The 27,093-nt window shown below is 47.9% G+C and overlaps 1 protein-coding gene across 1 annotated transcript in view; it reads left to right on the top strand.

Moving 5' to 3' along the window:
• LOC127346588 (uncharacterized) overlaps positions 1–27,093 on the top strand; it is a 29,158-nt gene that overhangs the window by 1,545 nt on the left and 520 nt on the right. The window lies entirely within an intron of this gene.

Here is a 27,093-nt window from a genome sequence, read left to right as displayed (position 1 = left end):
CCCGCGGCAGGGAATTTGCCCAAATCTCTGCCGCGGCAGAGAATTGGCTTTTTAGGGTTTTGGAGAGGTTTAGGGATATCGGTTTGTTTCATATCGCGTCGATGCACCAGAAACGCGTTTGGGTTTAGGTAGTACATGAAGATCAAGATGATGCATAGCAAGTTGGTGCATATAATATAACACACATGTTATTGCATAAGATCGCAAATTAAGTAGCACTATGCATGAAGATCGATCTTCATGCATAGTGGTGCTCTCCGAGGCGTACTCTATATATGTCTATTACATGTAGCATAGTGGTACTCTTCGAGTCAACTATATATGTAACATGTACATCTTCATTCATAGTGGTGCTCTGCGAGTGGTGGTATGACGTCCCGAAAGAAAAATCCCGCCAATTCCTCGCCTATTGCTATGAAGCGGTCATCGATTGAGAGCTTATTCCGCTTTCTTGCCAACTATAAAAGAATAAGATACAAATGAATACATGAAACAACTATTACTGAAACTCAGCACAACTTATGATAACAAAACAAATTTGTGAAGATTGTTTTTGTACCTCTTTATTTCTTTCATTATTCGTTCTCTCGTTGACAATTCTGCGGATGTACTCGCAAACGAAGAATCCACAGAGATCGGTCCCCGGAGGTTGTTGCGGGCATTTCTTTACAAGAATATAATTCAATCAAACAATAGTCAAGTATGATAATTAAAAGGTGTGTGGACCTAGGTAGTACTACTTACTTTCGCACGCCATCGCAGCTTCGGTGCCCATTCACGGGACGTATCTTCCTTGATGAAAGTTTGCCATACGCTGCTCGACAAAAGAAAATGCATAAAAGAGTCATCAATTAGTTCAAAGCAGGAAATTAACGAAACAAACCGATAAGAATTAAAATTACCTTCTGAGCATTAAAAAACAAGACACGTATAGATCCTTTTTTTTGCTTAGTGAGTCCAAGACTTCAACTTCTCCAATTTCCAAATTGATGACGAGAAGAATAAAGTGAAACCTACGCACGTTTCAATATGTAGTGTCATATACATAAGTCATTAGTTAAAATTTTGACATACGGTGAGCAAAATATAATGTGTTATAAGACAGTAAGACTCACTCGAAGTTGTAAGGCCAAAGTATTAGCTTTTTGTCACGTTGTCGCTTCAAAAACCTTAGCAAAGTCTGCGGTGTATCCTTGTTATAGAGGGGATTCTCTATGGTTTTAACATGCATTGTGTTCGGGTCAATGAACCCAATGTCTGTGATATCGTCCCTTTTGCATTCGAGCATCTTCGATCTGCATAATATAGCGCACAAAAGATTATAATCTGCAGACAATGAACGACTTCTCAAATTAAATAAATAAATCACTTACAGACAATAGCAACTGATGATTGATTTGTCGAGGGCCCGGAGATTGTATAACTGAAAGAGTTCGGCGAAGTCAACGTTCACACAAGATTCTCACGGAAGTAGTGCTCTTCCCTAACTCGCACCATGATAGTCTGGATCCCTTCCTTTGAGGCCTTAAGGTACCACGAATGCAAGTTACGCATACATGTTGGTACCTTCCTGAGATTCTCGACCAAATCTTTCCCTTGAACAAACTGATATGCTCGTTCAGCTAAGGCGTTATCAGTTGCGTCTTGTCGAGAACTTTGAACGGTCTTCCCGTCAAACACCTTGAGAGGGGCGACCGATTGAACGGGTTGTTGTCCGAGCTGGTAGACAATGTGTATCCCTTTTATCTCCCTGATACCCGATTGAACGGGTTTTGTCGCCTCGATCATCTTGTCATACGACCTTTCAATAGAACGCGCATAGTCAGATGGCGGCGATGGTACAGGGTCATGTAGATTGTCAACGGTACGCACAACTTTCTCCCGATCTAGTGTCTTCTCGAAAGGTATCTCTGGCACTTTCGGTGCAAAAAATTTCTTCACCTCGGCCTGAACGGCCTCCGCGTTTTCCTCTGGAGTTTTTTCCCAAGGTAACTTCTCAGTAGGCGGCAGTTGTTTCTCCTTTCTAGCTTTATTCCTAGGCGGCGTACCGTTCCGCTTAACGGACGCTGTCTTACGCGGAGGATCTCGAGATGGTGGACTCACGCCGGGGTCCCTCTCGTGTAGGTGTGGACTTGGCTGCTCACCAGGACTGCCACCAGGAGGAGTCGATGGCATTTGCTGCTCATGTGTAGGAGTCGGTGGCCTTTGCAAAAGGATGACGTACTTCTTCGGCCATAGGGCGAAACCGTGCTTGACATCGGCCAGTGTCCTCTCATCTTCACCTCTAGGAATATCAAGCTCCACTTTTTCAAAACCCGAAACAACTTCATCCACCCCGACACGAACACAACCAGGTGGAATGGGCATATGATGGTGCATTGCTCCATCTTCACTTGGGTACACATAGCCGACCGCCACCTTAACAGACGCGGTCCTGATTAACATATGTAGCTCGCAATCTGTCTTCTCCGTGACATAATCCACGGGGTAGCTTCCTCCACATCCGTCAAGATGCGAGGAACCGACACTGCTTCTTCGCTGAGATGGGGCAGCATCGGCTTGTGGATCCTGTAGAAACATCGGCTGATCAGGTGCCCTCTGATTTCTCTCAAGAGCCTCCACCCTAGTTAACAATTCCGTTACAATGTCGGCGTCCTTCTTCTTCTTTCGCGAACGGCTTCTATAAGTGTCAGCGCTGTCCGGCCACGCTTCCTTCATGGTGAGACCTGGGCGAGCTCGTACCCGTCCAACATGTTCAGGGTTCCCCAGAGCGAGTGTCAGCTCGTCATTCTCTCGATCGGGAATGTACTCTCCCTTTCTGACCTTTTCAATTGCATCTACAAGCTTCGGTACAATTGCCTCAATTTTTTCCTTCCATTTTCCCTTCGCAACGATCAACCCTGTCTTTGGGTCCAACCCTGCCCCATGAGCGAACAACCAGAACTTGGACCGTTCGGGCCAGTCCCATGTCTGTGGAGTGATTCCATGATCAATCAGTTTATTCTCAAACGTTGTCCACTTCGGAATGGCACTCTTGTAGCCACCTGACCCCAAATGATGCGGAAGTTTCTTCTTTGCAGCATTTTCGGTATTTTTCTTCGATCGGGACACAAAAGTAGGCGATTTCTTATAATCCTTAAATGCGACCCAGTGATCTTTTATCTTCACTAGATTATCATCGAATACTGGATCTTCATTCTTATATTTGTCCCTGTTATCACCAGAATTTGACCGAGTCAGAGGTGGGCCGCGATCAAGATGGATTTGAAGATATACATGGAAGAAAAAACAAGAATCGGCCTGTTATGCAAAGTTGGGCTAGTTTGCCCTTGTATCTGTAATATAGTAGATCGCATCTTAGATTAGAAGTTAGAGTTCGTTTCGTGCACGGTGGGGATGTTCCCACGTTAGAAAGTCCCCTGGACTATAAATATGTATCTAGGGTTTATGGAATAAACAACAACCAACGTTCAACCAACCAAATCAATCTCGGCGCATCGCCAACTCCTTCGTCTCGAGGGTTTCTACCGGTAAGCAACATGCTGCCTAGATCGCATCTTGCGATCTAGGCAGCACAAGCTTTATGTTGTTCATGCGTTGCTAAATCGAAGCCTTTTTGATGGCGAGCAACGTAGTTATCATAGATATGTTAGGGTTAGCATTGTTCTTCGTATCATATGCTGTCGTAGTGCAACCCTTGCATATCTAGCCGCCCTTACACCTATCTTAGGTGTAGGGGCGGCACCCCGCTTGATCATTATTTAGTAGATCCGATCCGTTACGATTGCTCCTTGTTCTACAAGGATTAGTTTAATATCTGCAATAGTTAGGCCTTACAAAGGGGTGGAGGATCCAGCGGCACGTAGGGTGTCGTTCGCTAGCCCTAAACAGGATGTTCCGGGGATCAACCTCGTGTTGGTTTTTAGGCCTTGTTTAAGATCGGCTTACGATCACCGTGCATGGCCGCGAGGCCCAACCGTGAGTAGGATGATCCGATTATGCGGTGAAAACCCTAAATCGTCGTAGATCTCATTAGCTTTATCTTGATCAAGCAGGACCACCATATATTCGTGCACCTCGTACGAATCATGGGTGGATCGGCTCCTTGAGCCGATTCACAGGATAACATGAGAGCCGATCGAGGCTCGTATTTAATGTTTACGTGTATGCCATGCAGGAAACTAAGCGAGGCATCTCCATCACCTTCCTGACCAGGTATAGGTCAGGTGGCACGCCCTTGCAATCAGCATCGGACGTGTGACCAGAAGGCTTTGCGGGCCGTCGCTCGGAGGGACCAGGGCCAGCCGCAGCCCTAAGTTGTTCCCGGCTCTACTGTGTTGCCCGTCGCTGCCCGCCGGTGGGTTTTGACCGCAACACATTCTGGCACGCCCGGTGGGACAATCGTCTACATCAACCACATCGCCATCTACATCTGAGATGGCGGACGGCACGCCAGTCACGTACGAGGATCTGACCGACGAGCTCAAGAAGAAGTATGACGAGGTCAAAACCATCCTCGAAGCCGACCTCATCGGCTCTTTTCACAGAACCCGTTCACATGGCATCAGGTGGAAGGGGTTCTCGCCTGATGGTGCACTCGATGGGATAGACCTCTCTGCCCCGTCAGAAGAACGCACCAGGTCCCTGCGGCAGGAGATCAACTACTTGGTGGCTCACTCGCTACATCGCCACTCTGAGAACCTGGTAAACACGTTGGAGCGTGTAGCTCTTCGGGTGATCCAGGAGATCATGAGGCACCAGTACTCGCCGTCAGGACCAGCTCTCGGGACGCATCAAGGAGAGTTGCCACTCCAGTCCCGCCCACCGCTGCCATTTGCGTTGGCAGCACCAGAAGTGCCGAATTCACCGGCATTCGTCGTCTACAAGATCGGTGGTGACCCTAGTGACTACCAGTTCTTGCTTGAGGCGCCTAAGGAGATCCCTCATGGGTACGCGTGCACGTATGTGCCGGATTGCGGTAACTGGGCGCTCACGAACCAGGCCACAACATCAGGGACTTCTGGGAAAACAGGAGGGACGTCAGCGACAGATCTTGAGAAGCAGACGTGGCTAACTAAGTACGCCACCCCGACGAACCTCCAGAGCTCAGCTCCTGCAGTTGGCTCAGAGCTGGAAAAGCAAACATGGCTGGCTAAGTACGCCACCCCGGCGAATCTTCAGAGTTCAACTCCTGCAGCCGGCACAATACGGATCAGATCAGTACCATACTGAGAGACCAGTTCGGCATGGTGCCGAAAAGGAGGGCAATCGGCTATTCCAAGCCGTACCCCGACGACTACGAATTGATCCCGCTACCACCTAAATATCGGCTCCCTGATTTCTCCAAATTCAGTGGATCAGATGGTTCCAGCTCCATCGAGCATGTAGGCCGATATTTGGCACAGCTAGGACCGGCATCAGTGTCGGATCAACTACGCGTGAGGTTCTTCTCACAGTCCCTCACGGGATCGGCTTTTGGATGGTACACTTCGTTGCCACCAGACTCCATCCGGACTTGGAAGCAGTTGGAAGAACAGTTCCATATGCAGTACCATTCAGAGGCTTCCGAGTCCGGCATTGCCGATCTAGCACAACTACGTCAGAAGCGTGGAGAAACTGTGACAGAGTACATCCAGTGCTTCAGGAATCTTAGGAACCGATGTTATTCGGTTCATATAACTGAAAAGGAAGCAGTCGAGTTGGCAGCAGCGGGCCTTGCAGCACCGCTCAAGGACATGGCCTCCCAAGCAGACTACCCCTCACTGGCGCATATGGTTCAGAAACTGTTGGCATATGAACAGCGCCACCCGGACCTGTACCAGGACAAGTTCAAGCGTGCAGTAGTCCTGGTCGAGGCAGAGGAAGACGAAGTTTCTGCGGGAGATCAAGAGGTAGCAGTGGCTGAATGGACTCGGGGGGCAACCCCCGTGTCCTGCAAATGGGTAAAGCCACCAGGCCCGCCCAGGGGGTTTGATTTTGACGTGACCAAGACTGAACAAATCTTCGACCTCCTACTCAAGGAAAAGCAGTTGAAGATACCCGAAGGTCTCAAATTCCCCACGGTACAAGAGCTGAATGGAAAGCCATACTGCAAATGGCATAACTCGCTCTCCCATGCCACCAACGACTGCAGGGTTTGGCGTCAGCAGATCCAAATGGCGATAGAACAAGGACGTCTGATTTTCAACCAGTACGCCATGAAGGTCGACACCCAACCTTTCCCCGCCGTTAACATGGTGGAATGCACTTACCCTGAAGGTTGCCAGCCAGGATCCTCGTTCAGCATCAACATGGTAGGACTTGGACACCACGCTGGCAAGGATGGAGACGAGGGCAGCTGCTCTCGTAGCAAGGACACAGAGGAGGCCGCTCCACGCGATCGGCTCTGTCATGATGGCAAGCGCTACGTCACAGAGGGAGAAGTGAAGAACATAAGATATCAGCGACCCCTCTCTGATCACCTCCTCAGCAAGTATGTGAGTCAGTATGACCAACGCCGATGATCCAGCGATGATGATGAAAGAGATCGTCTGGCTAGAGAAGCCAGAAGACATCGTCGGCACGATCGCGATGAGGAGGAGCACGAGCGCCGTGCCAAAGGAGAATCAAGGGAGCAAGACGACAACGATAGGCACTGGGACTGCCCCTTCTTCAGACACTGCTGGGATTCAGGAATGAGCCGATTGCCCACAATCGGCAATTGCCCAGAATGCAACCGGAAGAAGAAGGAGGCAGCCAACGTGTCTGTGTTCAAGCGCCTGGGGCCTCTCCCGCCACAAAGCAAACGCGCTGAGTCCCCTCGTTGGGAAGATCTCGAGGATTCAGAAGACGAGGGACAAGAAGAAGAAGAAGACAGGTACCACCGGCCAAGGTGGTGCCCTGATGGACTTAGCCGTTCCCAAAAGCGCAGGGTTCAACGATTGCGCGGCCTGGAGGAAGCCGAAAGGTTGTACTTGCATACGCTAAGGAAGGCACGACCTGATCTGGCTGCGAAAGTTCAGCGAACCCTAGACGAAGAGGGTCGTCCACGGAAAATGGAGTGGCGCCCAAGCAAAGGAGAGCCGATGATGAAACATCGGCTCGCACAAACATGGTGTTCATCCTCCCTTCGGAGTTCAGTGCTCCAGGATTAGACGAGGCACCTGTGGCACAACTTGACTGCGGCCCACGGCCGGTTATCTTTGAGAAGCCACGAGAAAGAAGCTACAGACATCTGAAGGCCCTGTACTTGCGAGGTTATATCGATGGGAGGCCTGTAAATAAGATGCTAGTGGACACCGGAGCGGCAGTCAACATCATGCCATACTCTATGCTACGTCGGCTGGGACGCTCTAGCTCAGATCTAATCAAGACCAACGTGACATTGAGCGATTTCAATGGCCAAGCGTCTGACGCACAAGGTGTTCTGAATGTGGATCTGACCATAGGAAGGAAAACTATCCCTACAACGTTCTTCATCGTTGATAGCAAGAGCACTTATGCTGTTCTGCTAGGAAGAGATTGGATCCACGCCAACTGCTGCATTCCCTCCACGATGCACCAATGCATAATACAGTGGGATGGAGATGAGGTAGAGGTCGTCCAGGCCGATGACTCAGCCGAAATTTCAACGGCTGGCATGAACGCATGGGAAGCAGCAGGCCAAGAACCCCTCTCAGGTATCAATTTGGACGACTGCGAGCGCATCGACGTGACGAAGGGAAGGGTTAAGCTGGTTTTATCCACTGGCCTGACCATGTAGCTGAAGCAAAGCGATGAGCAAACGTGGCGAGGCTGATCCTTGTGATCGGCCCCAAAAATCTATGAAGGGGCATTACAGAACCTTCAGTCAGCGCTTCAATCAATATGGAGGCCGATCCAAGCAATCGGCCAAAATTATCCTCACCACATGTTCTGCTTGTGTTCGTCATTGATCCTACCAGAGCCGACGTACGAATTACAGAGCCAATATCTGCCATTCCCTGACAGATTCGGCTCGGGGGGCACCTAAACACGAGGAACATGTGAACATGTGAAGGAGAACATGTGTGCAGTGAAATATTGGGGCCGATAGGGAAAAATCGGCCAGTAAAAAAAAATTTCATAACATACAGCCGATGCAAGGGCATCGACTTTAGAACTAAGAAACGAAGCCGATGCGCAGCCATCGACTCTAGTGCAATTGTACGAGGTTTACCGGATCTCCACCAAATCCAGTTCAGCTGTGGGGTATATCGGCTTTCTAAGGAAGAGAGGTGATCGGCTTTGGTGCATCCTCTTTGACATTCTCGCCTCGAGTGAGGCTCGGGGGGCAGCAGGCCTGGTGGATGCTCTGTTCAGGAGCCGATTGGGGTACCATCGGCTGATCTTTCGTCGCAACCTTCTTCACAAAATGATGAGTGTTTAAAGGGGACCGTTAGGTTTGGTTGGAAGAATTCAAAGGCTTCCCTGAAGATTTTACATTATCCACCAGATTTCAAAATCATCAGTTGAAGAATGGAAGGGTGAATTTTAAAGGACCGATGCGTTGCTATCGGCTCATTACACATTGGCAAAAGGGACAAATCGGCAAGATCAGTATGAGAGGAAATCGGCTAAATTAAGCTCAAAGGAAATCAGCAAAATCAAATTGGGAGAAGTTCTTCATTGATAGGCGAGATTTCTTACATAAAGAGCTGATTGCTCTCAAAAGGAAGTACTAGGGGATACATTGCCCCATCTACTGCTACTGGTCCTATACTAAAGGTCCTATCTACGGGCCATCGCTGCCCTCGTCGTCGCCGTCGTCGCCGCTGTCGGCGCTGCTCCCGGCGGGCTCGTCGTCGCTCCAATGGCCGCCGACCGGGCCCTCATTGTCCTCGTCCTCCTCGTCAGCGTCATCGTCGTCGCTGTCGAAGTCGCTGAGGTTCCCCGGCCAGGGGCAGAACCGTTTGGCCGGCGGCTCGTCGGAGGAGGTGTCGTCCTCCTCCTCCTCCTCCTCTTCCTCCTCCTCCTCCTCCTCAGGAGAGGTGAAGTCGCAGGAGAAGCGATCGTCGTCGCTCTCCTCCTCCGTTTCCCCGTCGGCGAGGAAGCGGAGGTCGCTTTCCCCGTCGGTCAGGGACTTGTCGTCCTCTGACCAGATGGAGAAGTCATGGCTAGACTCCTCCCCGGCCGCAATGGCACGGCGGGTGTTGGCTGCGTGAACCTCCGCCGGGTTGTACTCCGGCGTCGGCTTGCGAGAAGTGGAGGACTGGCTAGAAAGATCCGATGAAGCAGAGGAGGAAGAAGACATGGTGGCGCAGGAGGGCTTTTGGAGTGCTAATGCGAAGGAGATGCAGAAGAAAACTGTTCATAGCGGTTAAATAAAAGGGGATATAGTGGAAATTCAATGCCACAGCAGTTTCCGAGGAAGTGGTGCCTAAAAAAAAAACTGCCAGGTCACGCGGAGAAGTTGAGAAGGCAAGGCATCATGATGAAGGATACTGCAACGGTTCTGCCACGACATGACCCAACGAAGGAAAGCAGAGTGATTTTGGAATTACCAATTCCAAAACCAGGGGGGCATGTGTTATCACCAGAATTTGACCGAGTCAGAGGTGGGCCGCGATCAAGATGGATTTGAAGATATACATGGAAGAAAAAACAAGAATCGGCCTGTTATGCAAAGTTGGGCTAGTTTGCCCTTGTATCTGTAATGTAGTAGATCGCATCTTAGATTAGAAGTTAGAGTTCGTTTCGTGCACGGTGGGGATGTTCCCACGTTAGAAAGTCCCCTGGACTATAAATATGTATCTAGGGTTTATGGAATAAACAACAACCAACGTTCAACCAACCAAATCAATCTCGGCGCATCGCCAACTCCTTCGTCTCGAGGGTTTCTACCGGTAAGCAACATGCTGCCTAGATCGCATCTTGCGATCTAGGCAGCACAAGCTTTATGTTGTTCATGCGTTGCTCGTACTGAAGCCTTTTTGATGGCGAGCAACGTAGTTATCATAGATATGTTAGGGTTAGCATTGTTCTTCGTATCATATGCTGTCGTAGTGCAACCCTTGCATATCTAGCCGCCCTTACACCTATCTTAGGTGTAGGGGCGGCACCCCGCTTGATCATTATTTAGTAGATCCGATCCGTTACGATTGCTCCTTGTTCTACAAGGATTAGTTTAATATCTGCAATAGTTAGGCCTTACAAAGGGGTGGAGGATCCAGCGGCACGTAGGGTGTCGTTCGCTAGCCCTAAACAGGATGTTCCGGGGATCAACCTCGTGTTGGTTTTTAGGCCTTGTTTAGGATCGGCTTACGATCACCGTGCGTGGCCGCGAGGCCCAACCGTGAGTAGGATGATCCGATTATGCGGTGAAAACCCTAAATCGTCGTAGATCTCATTAGCTTTATCTTGATCAAGCAGGACCACCATATATTCGTGCACCTCGTACGAATCATGGGTGGATCGGCTCCTTGAGCCGATTCACAGGATAACCTGAGAGCCGATCGAGGCTCGTATTTAATGTTTATGTGTATGCCATGCAGGAAACTAAGCGAGGCATCTCCATCACCTTCCTGACCAGGTATAGGTCAGGTGGCACGCCCTTGCAATCAGCATCGGACGTGTGACCAGAAGGCTTTGCGGGCCGTCGCTCGGAGGGACCAGGGCCAGTCGCAGCCCTAAGTTGTTCCCGGCTCTACTGTGTTGCCCGTCGCTGCCCGCCGGTGGGTTTTGACCGCAACAGTCCCATAAATTTTTCTTGAAGGTCTGGAATTGTATGGCCATCTTCTTCCATGTCCATTCCTTGACTTTATTCTTCTGGCCTTCCGTCATGTCTTCCGGTAGGCTGAACTTTGTCATGAGCGTGTCCCAAAGAAATTTTTTCATCGCGTCGTTGACATAACTAGCACCACTCTCCGGGTTCTTCGGCTTATGCCACTCTTGAATGCTGATCGGTACATGGTCCCTAACAATAACTCCGGATTGACTTGTAAATTTGCGGCAAAACTCCTTGGGCTGCACTGGTTCACCATTATCCTTGAATGCCGTGAGGGCTAACCTGCCCTCGCCCTTTAGCACCCGCGTCGGGCCTCGTTTTGATCTAACAGACTTGCTCGATGATCCAGAAGGCTAAAAGAAAAAATTATTCGTTAATAAGTGCAGTACAAATAAATGAATGCATCTAGGGATGAACATATAGACTAATTGATACATAGATATACACCTCGCCGGAGTTTGTGATGGACACTTCGTTGTCTCTTCTAATTTGTTCAGACTCAAGTCCCTCGCCGAAATCATTCAGAAAGTCTTGGAAATCGTTGTCATCTCCATCGTCGGGTTCCGGACCACGGGCACTCTCATAGATCAATTGCTGCACCGCTTCTTCCCCCTCCTCATCTCGGACGAAGGTGCCGTCCTCCATACCTCAATGTCACTGCAAAATTAAGAAAGCAATTGTATTTCATTCATCATGGATAACAATTGAAATGAAGAAAGCAAAAAACCCTAACCCTAACCCTATCCCCCTCCTCCTCCGCCACCGCCACCGCCACACACTCGGCCTTTGGATCCGCCACACACTCGGCCTTTGGATCCACCACACACTCGGCGTTCCCCCTCCTCCTCCGCCACCGCCACTCCTACTCGGAGTATGGAACTACGTACATGGCGAGTTTATGAACAATGGGATGGGCAGGAGCACCACACACTCACACACCACTCCTTATGTGGAGTCTATATATATCTCGCCATTCGATAGGCATGGCCACACCCACTCATGTACACTCGCTCGTCTAACTAAGTAAAGCACATCTAGCAAGAGGCTAGTGACCATGGCTTCACTCTCGTCCCTCTTGCTCGCGTCGGCCTTCTTCCTGGCTGGCTCCATCTTCTTCTACCGCTACGACGCGAGCGGCAACAAGTCCGGCGGCACAACCACCACCGCGCACCTCCAATTCTACATATGCACGACGACTACACGGGTCCGCGCCCCACCGCGAAGCGCGTCGTCTCTGGGCACACCAGCGACAACGACAACGTCACGATGACGCTGAAGACTGCGCCGCGGCAGTTCGGCGACATCGTGTTTCTGTCCGGGCCAGGATTTTCAAGTACATCCAGGGGAAGAACGCCGCCGTGCGCCGGGGCCAGGTACGCCGCCGTGCGCCGGGGCCAGGTACGCCGCCGTGCGCTGCTTCGGCGGCTTCGTCGCCGACTCCGACATCGGCCAGCAGGCCGCGCTGCTCGACGCCAGACTGCAGGGGGACCAAGTGGGCCGCCTCCGTGTCCGACGGCGGCAGCGCCGGCCCCGTGTCCTACACCGTGGCGCGGTACAACTCGCCCTTCGAGTTCGATGGCAGTTCGGCGACGGATGGCCCAAGCGGTGGCAGCGCGCGGGTGGGCACGGCAAGGGGCCGCATCGACATTTTGTCGAACAGCCTACGCGCGCGGTGGCGACGAAGCGGCGGCGCTGGCCTTGGCGCCGGCGTAGGCATCTCCGTACGTGGCGTCTCCACTGGTCTCGCAGCGCGCGCGCGGCGTGGAGCGCGGCGGAGGAGGAGGGGTAGAGGGGCGGCGATAGCGCCGGAGGAGGAGGGTAGAGGGGCGGCGTGCTCACCTTGGCCGGGTTGCCGGCGCGCGGAGGAGGGGAGAGCAGCGGGCGAAGGCGACAGCGTGGGCGACGGCGACGGCGCGTCGGCTCTGCGGGGAAGATGGCGACGGCGTGGGCGCGACCGACGGCGTGGGCGACGGCGTGGGCGCGGGTCTCTGCGCGTCTGCGTGTGTGAGAATGGAGAAGACGATGGGGAATTTTGCCCGCGCGGCTAAGTGTGAAACACAGGGAAACCCCTTTGGTACCGGTTGGTACCACCAACCGGTACGAAAGACCGGTACCACCAACCGGTACGAAATGTCTTTCGTACCGGTTGGTGGTACCAACCGGTACCAAAGGTATTTTTTTTCTTTTTCTTTTGCTGTTTTCTTTTCTTTTGCTGTTTTCTTTTTTCTTTCCTTTTCTTTTCTATTTCTTTTTTACTTTTCTGTTTCTTTTTCTTTTATTTTCTATTTCTTTTCTTTTTATTATTTGTTATTGCTTTTCTTTTTCTTTTCTATTTCTTTTCTTTCCTTTTCTTTTCTATTTTTTTCTTTCCTTTTCTTTTCTATTTCTTTTTTTCTTTTCTGTTTCTTTTTTACTTTTCTGTTTCTTTTTTTACTTTTCTGTTTCTTTTTCTTTTATTTTCTATTTCTTTTCTTTTTATTATTTGCTATTGCTTTTCTTTTTCTTTTCTATTTCTTTTCTTTCCTTTTCTTTTCTATTTTTTTCTTTCCTTTTCTTTTCTATTTATTTTTTTCTTTTCTGTTTCTTTTTTACTTTTCTATTTCTTTTTTTACTTTTCTGTTTCTTTTTCTTTTTCTTTTATTTTCTATTTCTTTTCTTTTTATTATTTGCTATTGCTTTTCTTTTTCTTTTCTATTTCTTTTCTTTCCTTTTCTTTTATATTTCTTTTCTATTTGTTTTCTTTACTCCCGCCACGACGCCGTCCGCGCGGGAAAGTTTCCCGCCACGTACGACGTCGCGCGGGAAACTTTCCCGCCACGATGCCGCGCGTGGGAGAAAAAAGGCGGGAAAGAAAGGGCGGGAATAAAAATTTATTACGAGTGAACTCGAATTAAAAGTACATAGCTTAACTGAAAATTAAAGATACATGGCCAAATTCTACTGTTGGAGTCATTCAGTCATACTCGTGCCTAGCCCTGTAGTAGTCGCCACTGTAGTCGTCGTAGTCACCGTCATCATCGTCGCTGGCATCGGGGTCGCGGTACTCGAACGTCGGCGGGTGAGCACGCGTGGGCTGGGACTGAGGGTAGCGCAGGCGGGGGCCACGGTAGGCCATGACGCCCTGGAGAGTCCGGCCGCGCCACCACAGCCGACGGCCGGCCTCGTTGAAGTTCGGAGGAGGCGGGCCGCCCTCCTCGTGCCTGGCAAGCGCCCTCTCACGCCGATTGATGAAGAAGCTTTCCCAAGTCGGGCTGTAGTCGGGATGCCACTGGGGATTCCTCCGCTGCTCTGGCGTGAGCTCGAAGTAGTAGTGGTTCGTGATGGCCATCTCGCGCGCCACACCTAGAGGGACTGGAGGGACCGGTACGCCTCCGACGCTTAGCAACCAGCCGGTCGGGACGCGGTAGCCCGGCGGGCAGGGGTAGTTCGAGGCGCAAAGCGCCTCCGCCTCCCGGGGGGTTAGAGATGCGATGGAAGCCATGGGAGAGAATGATGAGGTTTGCAGATATGAGTCTAGATGTGATATGTAAATGGTGGCCAAGCCTACATATATATAGTGAAAAAATGGCGGGAAGACAGAGGCGGGAACCGGTGGAAAGCGCGGGAAGAAAATAGGCGGGAAGACAGATCGAGGCAAACCTTTAGTACCGGTTGGTGGGTGCAACCGGTACTAAAGCTGTCGGCAGGATAAGGACGCCCTGCTCGATGAGATATAGTATGTAGCGCACGACGCCCTGTCGGTGGGATAAGGACGCGTGGGTAACCTTTAGTACCGGTTGGTGGGTGCAACCGGTACTAAAGCTGTCGGCGGGATAAGGACGCCCTGCTCGATGAGATAAAGTATGTAGCGCACGACGCCCGTCGGTGGGATAAGGACGCGTGGGTAACCTTTAGTACCGGTTCGTCTCTCGCAACCGGTACTAAAGTCGTCGGCAGGATAAGGACGCTCGCCTATAAAAGGAGCATCGATACACCATGGGAAGCAGCTCAACAAGCCAACATGGATGGAGAGTTTCATCACCATGGATGGAGGAAAGGGTTGGGAAATCTCCCGTGGCGGAACTTGTCGAAGATGCCCTTGGTGCACACGCCCTATGGCATCTTCGGAAGTTCCGCCTCGGAAAAATTTCCCTGCAAGCCCGTGGAAGACTCCATCTCCTCTAACAATGTTGGGGAAAGGGTTGGGAAATCTCCCGTGGCGGAACTTGTCGAAGATGCCCTTGGTGCACACGCCTTATGGCATCTTCGGAAGTTCCGCCTCGGAATTTTTTTCCTGCAAGCCCGTGGAAGACTCCATCTCCTCTAACAATGTTGCGGAAAGGGTTGGGAAATCTCCCGTGGCGGAACTTCTCGAATATGCCCTTGGTGCACATGCCCTATATATGGCATATTCGGAAGTTCCGCCTCGGAAAAATTTCCACCGCAAGCCCGTGACTTAACTAGTAAAACAAGCCAACCATCTCCATTGTTAATATCTTACATACAGTAACATCATTACACAAAAGTGATTTCCATATTGAGATACACAAGTTATACTCCATCTCCTCTAGTCTTCTCGAGTTTTCTTCGCCCGTTTCCCTTTCTTCTTCATCGACGCAACCATGGACAATCTTCATTGTTTAAGATGATGCTTGGGTCAATTTTTACCTTGAAGGGTGGAATATCGTCAAACTTATTATAATCTTCGACATGTCTGTCTTGTCCTCTACTCCCACGATGTTTCTTTTTCTGAAAGAACTATGTGCCGCTTTGGCTCATCGTATGATGTGTCCTCTTGCCTTTCTTTTCTTTTTTTCGGTTTGCTAGACATATCCTTCACATAAAAAACCTGAGCCACTTCACCGGCTAGGACGAATGGTTCGGTGTCGTACCCAAGATTCTTGAAATCCACCGTAGTCATTCCGCATGCGCGGTCTACCTGTACCCGTCTTTCAGGTTGAACCATTTACACCGGAACAAAGGGACCTTGAAATTAGGTCCATAGTCAAGTTCCCATATCTCCTCTATGTACCCATAATATGTGACCTTGTTCCCATTGCCATCTTCTCGCATCAAAGCGGACACCATTGTTTTGGTTGGTGCTCTTTTTGTCTTGGGTGAAAGTGTAAAATGTGTTCCCATTAATCTCGTACCCTTGAAAAGTCGATATAGTAGAAGATGGTTGCTTGGCCAACAAGTACAGCTGCTCGTCATCGGTGACATTCATGAGATGTGTTTGCAACCAACCGCCGAAAGTCTTCATGTGTTCTCCATCAATCCAATCTTCACGTTGCTCCGGGTATTTAGAGCGTAAGATCTCCTTGTGTTCCTCTTTGTACGGAGCCACCAAGATGGAATTATGTAGAACTGTGTAGTGTGCTTGAGTGAAAGAATGTCCGTCCATACACGTTGCTGATTTCTTTTCTAGCGTGCCTTTTCCACGCAGTCTCCCCTCATAGCGCGATTCAGGAACACCGATCGGCTTAAGGTCAGGAATAAAGTCAACACAAAACTCAATGACCTCCTCTGTTCCATAGCCCTTGGAGATGCTTCCTTCTGGCCTAGCACGGTTATGAACGTACTTCTTTAAGACTCCCATGAATCTCTCAAAGGGGAACATGTTGTGTAGAAATACAGGACCGAGAACGCCAATCTCTTCGACCAGGTGAACTAGGAGATGTGTCATAATATTGAAGAAGGATGGTGGGAACACCAACTCGAAGCTGACTAGACATTGGACCACATCCTTCTGTAAATTTTGTAGAGTAAGTGGATTGATCACCTTCTGAGAAATTGCATTGAGGAACGCACATAGCTTCACAATGGGTACTCGAACATTTTCCGGCAGAAGCCCCTCAATGCAACCGGAAGTAATTGTGTCATAATCACGTGGCAGTCATGAGACTTTAGGTTTTGAAACTTTTTCTCCGACATGTTTATTATTCCCTTTATATTCGACGAGAAGCCAGACAGGACCTTGATGCTACTCAGGACTTCAAAAAAGATCTCCTTCTCCTCTTTGGTAAGATCATAGCTGGCAGGACCTTGATACTTCTCTGGATTCAGGTTGTTTCCTTCGTGGATACTTTGCTGGTCCTGCCGTGCATCCGGTGTATCTTTTGTCTTCCCATATACGCCCAAGAAGTTTAGCAGGTTCACGCAAAGATTTTTCGTCACGTGCATCACGTCGATTGCAGAGTGAACCTCTAAGAATTTCCAGTAGGGTAGCTCCCAAAATATCGACTTCTTCTTCCACATGGGTACGTGTCCGTCAACATCATGCGGAACAGATTGTCCGCCGGGACCCTTTCCAAAGATCACTTTTAAATCCTTGACCATATCATATATAACTTCCCCATTAGGGCGGGTAGGCTTCGTTCGGTTATCTGCCTCACCTCCGAAATGCTTTCCTCTCTTTCTTACGTGATGTTGTTTTGGAAGAAATCGACGATGCCCCAGGTACACATTCTTGTTTCCCAAATAATTACTATCAGTCTCACCTAAACAGTGTGTGCATGCATTGTATCCCTTGTTTGACTGCCCTGAAATGTTACCAAGAGCAGGCCAATCATTGATGGTTACAAATAACAACGCTCGTAGGTTAAATTCCTTTTGTTCGTGCTCATCCCACACAGGTACACCTTCGTCACGCCACAACTCTAAAAGTTCTTCAACCAATGGCCTCAGGTACACATCAATGTCGTTGCCTGGTTGCTTCGGGCCCTGGATGAGCACTGGCATCATAATGAACTTCCGCTTCATGCACAACCAAGGAGGAAGGTTATAGATACATAGAGTCACTGGCCAGGTGCTATGACTGGAGCTCTGCTCCCCGAAAGGATTAAAGCCATCTGTACTTAGACCAAATCTTAAGTTCCTTGCGTCATCTGAAAATGACTTGAACTCTCTGTCGATTTTTCTCCACTGCGACCCGTCAGCGGGGTGTCTCAGCATCACATCTTTCTTACGGTCCTCTTTGTGCCATCGCAACAACTTGGCATGCTCTTTGTTCTGGAACAAACGTTTCAACCGTGGTATTATAGGAGCATACCACATCACCTTCGCAGGAACCCTCTTCCTGGGGGTGGACTCACCCTCAACATCGCCGGGGTCATCTCGCCTGATCTTATACCTCAATGCACTACATACCGGGCATGCATTCAAATTCTCGTACTCCCCGCGGTAGAGGATGCAGTCATTGATGCATGCATGTATCTTCTGCACCTCTAATCCTAGAGGGCAGACAACCTTCTTTGCTTCGTACGTGCTAGAGGGCAACACGTTCTCCCCTGGAAGCATCTTCTTTATTATTTTTAGCAACTTTTCAAATCCCTTGTCAGAAGTACCATTCTCTCCCTTCCACTGCAGCAATTCCAGCGTGGTACCCAGCTTTTTCTGACCATTTTCGCAATTTGGGTACAACAGTTTGTTGTGATCCTCTAACATTTTCTCCAACTTCAACCTCTCCTTTTCATTTCCGCAGTTCATCTTCGCATCAAGAATGGCCCGACCCAAATCGTCATCCGGGTCATCAAAAATCGGCTCATCGAAAATGAGCTCTTCTTCAGCTTCGTCTTCCCCCATTCTACTACCACCGTACAACTCAACCCAAATCTTCCTCCAGAAGAGGGACCAACACCACGCCGTACAACTCAACCCAAAAGACCTAATCTAGGGGAGGAGTTGGCGAAGCCCCCGGACGTCCGCTCATTGTCGCGCCTCGGCCTTGATGTCACTGACTAAGGAGGCCACCAAGGAACGCGCGTTGTCGAAGACCGCAACGTTCCCGTGCTTCCAAATCCACCACGCCGTGAGCATGATGAGAGTGATGAAGTTCCTTTGCGCAACTGGCGTGGGGAGGTCCGCACCACCAGCGACCACCACTACGCGAAGTCACCCTCAACCTGTAGGATAACGTTGCATAGAAAACAAAAATTTTCCTACCGCGAACACGCAATCCAAGCCAAGATGCAATCTAGAAGACGGTAGCAACGAGGGGGTATCGAGTCTCACCCTTGAAGAGATTCCAAAGCCTACAAGATGAGGCTCTTGTTGCTGCGGTAGACGTTCACTTGCCGCTTGCAAAAGCGCGTAGAAGATCTTGATCACGATCGGTTCCGGCGCCACGAACGGGCAGCACCTCCGTACTCGGTCACACGTTCGGTTGTTGATGAAGACGACGTCCACCTCCCCGTTCCAGCGGGCAGCGGAAGTAGTAGCTCCTCTTGAATCCGACAGCACGACGGCGTGGTGTCGGTGGCGGTGAAGAAGTCCGGCGGAGCTTCGCTAAGCTATGCGGGCAATATGGAGGAGAGGAGCTTGGCTAGGGTTTGGGAGGGGTGGCCGGCCACTCTATGGGGGGCGGCCAGCTTGTGGTCTTGGGGTGGCCGGCCCCCTCCCTTGGCCCCTCATTATATAGGTGGATCCCAAGTGTTGGTGTCCAAGTCTTCGAATAAGACCCGAAACCAAAACCTTCCATAAGAGGGGAAACCTAGCCCAACTAGGACTCCCACCCAAAGGGTGGGATTTCCACCTCCCATGTGGGGGGTGGCCGGCCCCCTAAGGGGGAGTCCACTTGGGACTCCTCCCCCACTAGGGTTGGCCGGCCATGGAGGTGGAGTCCCATGTGGACTCCACCTTCCTTGGTGGTTTCTTCCGGACTTTTCTAGAACCTTCTAGAACCTTCCATAGAACCTTCCGCGACATTTTTATTCACATAAAATGACATCCTATATATGAATCTTATTCTCCGGACCATTCCGGTACTCCTCGTGATGTCCGGGATCTTATCCGGGACTCCGAACAAATATTCGAACTCCATTCCATATTCAAGTGCTACCATTTCAACATCCAACTTTAAGTGTGTCACCCTACGGTTCGAGAACTATGCGGACATGGTTGAGTACTCACTCCGACCAATAACCAATAGCGGGATCTGGAGATCCATAATGGCTCCCACATATTCAACGATGACTTTAGTGATCGAATGAACCATTCACATATATTACCAATTCCCTTTGTCTCGCGATATTTTACTTGTCCGAGGTTTGATCTTCGGTATCACTCTATACCTTGTTCAACCTCGTCTCCTGACAAGTACTCTTTACTCGTACCGTGGTATGTGGTCTCTTATGAACTCATTCATATGCTTGCAAGACATTAGACGACATTCCACCGAGAGGGCCTGTGAGTATATCTATCCATCATCGGGATGGACAAATCCCACTTTGTTGATCCATATGCCTCAACTCATACTTTAGGATACTTAATCCCACCTTTATAGCCACCCATTTACGCAGTGGTGTTTGGTGTAATCAAAGTACCTTTCCGGTATAAGTGATTTACATGATCTCATGGTCATAAGGACTAGGTAACTATGTATCGAAAGCTTATAGCAAATAACTTAATGACGAGATCTTATGCTACGCTTAATTGGGTGTGTCCATTATATCATTCACACAATGATATAACCTTGTTATTAATAACATCCAATGTTCATGATTATGAAACTAATCATCCATTAATCAACAAGCTAGTTTAAGAGGCATACTAGGGACTTCTTGTTTGTCTACATATCACACATGTACTAATGTTTCGGTTAATACAATTCTAGCATGATATATAAACATTTATCATAAACATAAAGATATAAATAATAACCACTTTATTATTGCCTCTAGGGCATATCTCCTTCAGTCTCCCACTTGCACTAGAGTCAATAATCTAGATTACATTGTAATATACCTAACACCCATGGCATTCTGGTGTTGGTCATGCTTTGCCCTAGGGAGAGCTTTAGTCAACGGATCTGCTACATTCAGATCAGTGTGTACTTTGCAAATATTTACTTCTCCATCTTCGATGTACTCGCGAATCGAGTGGTAACGCAGCTTGATATGCTTTAGCCTCTTGTGTGACCTTGGCTCTTGTGCATTGGCGATGGCACCCATGTTATCACAGTAAATGATTAATGGGTCCAATGCACTAGGAACCACACCGAGCTCTACAATGAACCTCTTCATCCATACCGCTTCGATGAAGCCTCTGAAGCCGCTATGTACTCGATTCGTTGAAGACTTCGCCACCGTGCACTGCTTCGAGCTTGCCCAGCTTACTGCAGCACCATTCAATATAAACACGTACCCAGATTGTGACTTAGAGTCATCAGGATCAGTGTTCCAACTTGCATCGGTGTAACCATTTACAACGAGCTCTTGGTCACCTCCATAACAAAGAAACATATCCTTAGTTCTTTTCAAGTACTTCAGGATATTCTTGACCGCTGTCCAGTGTTCCATTCCTGGATCACTTTGATATCTGCTAGTCAAACTAACAGCATGTGCTATATCCGGTCTAGTACATAGCATGGCATACATGATAGATCCTACTGCCGAGGCATAGGGGATATTACTCATCCTTTCTCTTTCTTCTGTAGTAGCCGGTCCTTGAGTCTTACTCAAGACCTTGCACGGTAACATAGGTAAGAACCCTTTCTTACTTTCGTCCATTCTAAACTTCTTTAGAATCTTGTCCAGATATGTACTCTGTGATAGCCCTATTAGGCGTCTTGATCTATCTCTATAAATCTTGATGCCTAATATATATGATGCTTCACCAAGGTCTTTCATTGAAAAACTATTATTCAAATAACCTTTAACACTGCTTAATAGTTCTATATCATTCCCGATCAATAATATGTCTATAATATCAGGAATGCTACAGAGCTCCCACTCACTTTCTTGTAAATACAGGCCTCTCCATGACACTGTATAAACCCGAAGTCTTTGATCACCTTATCAAAGCGTCGGTTCCAACTTCTTGATGCTTGCTTCAGTCTATAGATTGAACGCTGAAGTTTGCATACTTTGTCAGCATTTTTAGGATCGACAAAACCTTTGGGTTGTACCATATACAACTCTTCCTCAATGTCTCCATTAAGGAACGCCGTTTTGACATCCATCTGCCAAATCTCATAATCGAAAAATGCAGCTATTGCTAACAAAATCCTCACAGATTTTAGCTTCGCTACAGGTGAGAAAGTCTCATCGTAGTCAACTCCTTGAATTTGTCGGAAACCCTTTGCGACAAGTCGAGCTTTATAGACAGTAATATTACCATCAGCATCTGTTTTTCTCTTGAAGATCCATTTATTCTCGACAGCCTTTCGGCTATCAGGTAAGTCTACCAAAGTCCATACTTTGTTATCATACATGGATCCCATTTCGGATTTCATGGCTTCTTGCCATTTGTTGGAATCTGGGCTCATCATCGCTTCTTCATACGTCGCAGGGTCCTCATCATTGTTATCCACAATCATGACATTTAGACAAGGATCAAACCAATCAGGAGTGGTACGTTCCCTTGTCGATCTGCGAGGTTCAGTAGTTTCCTCGTTCGAAGTTTCATGATCATTATCATTAGCTTCCTCTGTTGCCGGTGTAGGCGGTACAGTACAACTTCTGTCTTTGCGCTACTGCGATCAACGAGTATAGATTCATCAATCTCATCGAGTTCTACTTTTCTTCCAGTCACTTCTTTAGTGAGAAATTCTTTCTCAAGAAAGGTTCCGTTCTTAGCAACAAATATTTTGCCTTCGGATTTGTGATAGAAAGTATACCCTATAGTTTCCTTAGGATATCCTATGAAGACGCATTTCTCCGCTTTGGGTTCTAGCTTGTCCGGTTGTAACTTCTTTACATAGGCTTCGCAACCCCAAACTTTCAGAACGATGACTTAGGCTTCTTATTAAACCATAATTCATACGGTGTCGTTTCTACGGATTTTGATGGTGCTCTATTTAAAGTGAATGCGGCTGTCTCTAATGCATAACTCCAAAATGATAACGGCAAATCGATAAGAGACATCATAGAACGAACCATATCTAAGAGAGTTCGATTACGACGTTCGGACACACCGTTTCGTTGTGGTGTTCCCGGTGTCAATTGTGAAAGTATTCCGCATTTCTTTAAATGCATGCCAAACTCATAACTCAGATATTCACCTCCACGATCAGATCGTAGAAATTTAATCTTCTTGTTACGTTGATTTTCTACTTCACTTTGGAATTCCTTAAACTTCTTGAAAGTTTCGGATTTATGTTTCATGAAATAGATATACCCATATCTACTCAGATCATCTGTGAAGGTTAGAACATAACGATAACCACCGCGCGATGCTACACTCATTGGTCCGCACACATCGGTATGTATGATTTCCAATAAGTCAGCTCGCTCCATCATACCGAGAAAATGGAGTCTTAGTCATTTTTCCCATTAGACATGCTTCGCATCTATCAAGTGACTCATAGTCAAGTGATTCAAGTAATCCATCAGTATGGAGTTTCTTCATGCGTTTCACTCCAATATGACCAAGACGACAGTGCCACATATAAGTAGAATTATCATTCAATTTAATTCGCTTAGCATCAATGTTATGTATATGTGTATCACTACTATCGAGATCTAATAGAAATAAGCCATTCTTTTGTGGTGCTCGACCATAAAAGATATTATTCATAAAAATAGAACAACCATTATTCTCAGACTTGAATGAATAACCGTTTTGCATTAAACAAGATCCAGATATAATGTTCATGCTCAACGCGGGTACATAATAACAATTATTTAGGCTTAAAACTAATCCCGAAGGTAGATGTAGAGGAAGTGTGCCGACTGCGATCACATTGACCTTGGATCCGTTTCCAACGCGCATCGTCACTTCATCTTTCAGCAGTTGTCGTTTATTCTTTAGTTCTGTTTCGAGTTACAAATATGAGCAACCGAACCAGTATCAAATACCCAGGTACTAGAACGAGAACTAGTGAGATAAACATCTATAACATGTATATCAGATATACCTTCTTTCTTCTTCTTGACAAGGCCGCTCTTCAGATCTGCCAAATATTTGGAGCAATTACGCTTCCAGTGTCCCTTCTCCTTGCAGTAATAGCACTCAGCATCAGGCTTAGGGCCGTTCTTAGGTTTCATAGGAGGCGTGGCAGCTTTCTTGCCACCCTTCTTGAATTTTCCCTTAGACTTGCCCTGTTTCTTGAAACTGGTGGTCTTGTTGACCATCAACACTTGGTGCTCTTTCTTGATCTCAATCTCAGCAGCTTTTAGCATGCCAAAGAGTTCAGGTAACTCCTTGTTCATGTTCTGCATATTGTAGTTCATCACAAAGTTCTTGTAACTTGGTGGTAGTGATTGAAGGACACGATTAATCCCCAGTCTGTTAGGAATCACTATTCCCAAGTCACTGAGTTTCTTCGCATGCCCGGTCATGGCGAGCATGTGCTCACTAACGGAGCTACCTTCTTCCATCATGCAGCTGAAAAATTGTTTCGATGCTTCATAGCATTCCACGGCCGCATGAGTCTCAAAAATAGTCTTCAACTCTTTCATCAACTCATGAGGATCGTGGTGCTCAAAACGTTTTTGAAGATCGGATTCCAGACTGCATAAGATGGCACACTGAACTTGAGAGTACCGAGTTTTCCGAGTCGCGTAAACAGCTTTTACTTCATCGGTTTCAGTTTCTGCAGGAGGGTCACCTAGCGGTGCATCAAGCACATATTGCAGATTTCCGCCAGAGAGGAAGATCCTCACATGACGGAACCAGTCGGTGAAGTTGCTACCGTTGCTCTTAAGCTTTTCTTTCTCTAGGAACTGGTTAAAATTGATTGGGGACGCCATCTCTACAACATATATTTGCAATAGTTTAGACTAAGTTTATGACAAATTGAGTTCAAATTTTAATTCTACATAATTAAAAATCTAGGTGAACTCCCACTCAAAACAATATCCCTCGCATTGTCTTAGTGATCACACGAACCAAATCCACCGCACCTCAAATCGATCATCACGAGAAAAGGTGTAATTTCAATGGTGAACACTCAAAGTGTTCATCATATCAATCATATGATTCATGCTCTACCTTTCGGTATCACGTGTTCCGAGACCATGTCTGTACATGCTAGGCTCGTCAAGGCCACCTTAGTATCCGCATGTGCAAAACTGTCTTGCACCCGTTGTATGTACTTATCGAATCTATCACACCCGATCATCACGAGATGCTTCGAAACGATAAGACTTGATAACGGTGCTACTAAGGATGAACACTTTATTATCTTGAGATTTTAGTGAGGGATCATCTTATAATGCTACCGTCGCGATCTAAGCAAAATAAGATGCATAAAAGGATTAACATCACATGCAGTTCATATGTGATATGATATGGCCCTTTTGTCTTTGCGCCTTTGATCTTCATCTCCAAAGCACGAACATGATCTCCATCATCTTCGGGCATGATCTCCATCATCGTCGGCGAAGCACCAAGGTCAATGGCGCCGTCTTCATGATTGTCCTCCATGTAGCAACTATTACAACTACTTTGAAATACTACTCAACATGAAATTTAAAAATAACCATAAGGCTCCTGCCGGTTGCCACAATACAATAATGATCATCTCATACATATTCATCATCACATTATGGCCATATCACATCACCAAACCCTGCAAAAACAAGTTAGACGCTCTCTAATTTGGTTTGCATATTTTACGTGGTTTAGGGTTTTCGATATAGATCTAATCTACCTACGAACATGAACCACAACGTTGATACTAATGTTGTCAATAGAAGAGTAAATTGAATCTTTACTATAGTAGGAGAGACAGACACCCGCAAAGCCTCTTATGCAATACAAGTTGCATGTCGAACGAGGAACAAGTCTCATGAACGCGGTCATGTAAAGTTAGTCCGAGCCGCTTCATCCCACTATGCCATAAAGATGCAAAGTACTCAACTAAAGATAACAAGAGCATCAACGCCCACAAACCATTGTGTTCTACTCGTGCAACCATCTATGCATAGACACGGCTCTGATACCACTGTAGGATAACGTTGCATAGAAAACAAAAATTTTCCTACCGCGAACACGCAATCCAAGCCAAGATGCAATCTAGAAGACGGTAGCAACGAGGGGGTATCGAGTCTCACCCTTGAAGAGATTCCAAAGCCTACAAGATGAGGCTCTTGTTGCTGCGGTAGACGTTCACTTGCCGCTTGCAAAAGCGCGTAGAAGATCTTGATCACGATCGGTTCCGGCGCCACGAACGGGCAAAGCACCTCCGTGCTCGGTCACACGTTCGGTTGTTGATGAAGACGACGTCCACCTCCCGTTCCGGCGGGCAGCGGAAGTAGTAGCTCCTCTTGAATCCGACGGCACGACGGCGTGGTGCTCGGTGGCGGTGAAGAAGTCCGGCGGAGCTTCGCTAAGCTATGCGGGCAATATGGAGGAGAGGAGCTTGGCTAGGGTTTGGGAGGGGTGGCCGGCCACTCTATGGGGGGCGGCCAGCTTGTGGTCTTGGGGTGGCCGGCCCCCTCCCTTGGCCCCTCATTATATAGGTGGATCCCAAGTGTTGGTGTCCAAGTCTTCGAATAAGACCCGAAACCAAAACCTTCCATAAGAGGGGAAACCTAGCCCAACTAGGACTCCCACCCAAAGGGTGGGATTTCCACCTCCCATGTGGGGGGTGGCCGGCCCCCTAAGGGGGAGTCCACTTGGGACTCCTCCCCCACTAGGGTTGGCCGGCCATGGAGGTGGAGTCCCATGTGGACTCCACCTTCCTTGGTGGTTTCTTCCGGACTTTTCTAGAACCTTCTAGAACCTTCCATAGAACCTTCCGCGACATTTTTATTCACATAAAATGACATCCTATATATGAATCTTATTCTCCGGACCATTCCGGTACTCCTCGTGATGTCCGGGATCTTATCCGGGACTCCGAACAAATATTCGAACTCCATTCCATATTCAAGTGCTACCATTTCAACATCCAACTTTAAGTGTGTCACCCTACGGTTCGAGAACTATGCGGACATGGTTGAGTACTCACTCCGACCAATAACCAATAGCGGGATCTGGAGATCCATAATGGCTCCCACATATTCAACGATGACTTTAGTGATCGAATGAACCATTCACATATATTACCAATTCCCTTTGTCTCGCGATATTTTACTTGTCCGAGGTTTGATCTTCGGTATCACTCTATACCTTGTTCAACCTCGTCTCCTGACAAGTACTCTTTACTCGTACCGTGGTATGTGGTCTCTTATGAACTCATTCATATGCTTGCAAGACATTAGACGACATTCCACCGAGAGGGCCCAGAGTATATCTATCCATCATCGGGATGGACAAATCCCACTGTTGATCCATATGCCTCAACTCATACTTTCCGGATACTTAATCCCACCTTTATAGCCACCCATTTACGCAGTGGTGTTTGGTGTAATCAAAGTACCTTTCCGGTATAAGTGATTTACATGATCTCATGGTCATAAGGACTAGGTAACTATGTATCGAAAGCTTATAGCAAATAACTTAAT

Source organism: Lolium perenne, chromosome 4, assembly GCF_019359855.2.
Source record: "Lolium perenne isolate Kyuss_39 chromosome 4, Kyuss_2.0, whole genome shotgun sequence".
In the NCBI taxonomy this organism is placed as follows: Eukaryota; Viridiplantae; Streptophyta; class Magnoliopsida; order Poales; family Poaceae; genus Lolium; species Lolium perenne.
Note: the sequence above shows the minus strand (reverse complement) of the source record. Positions and strands in the feature narration are given on the sequence as shown.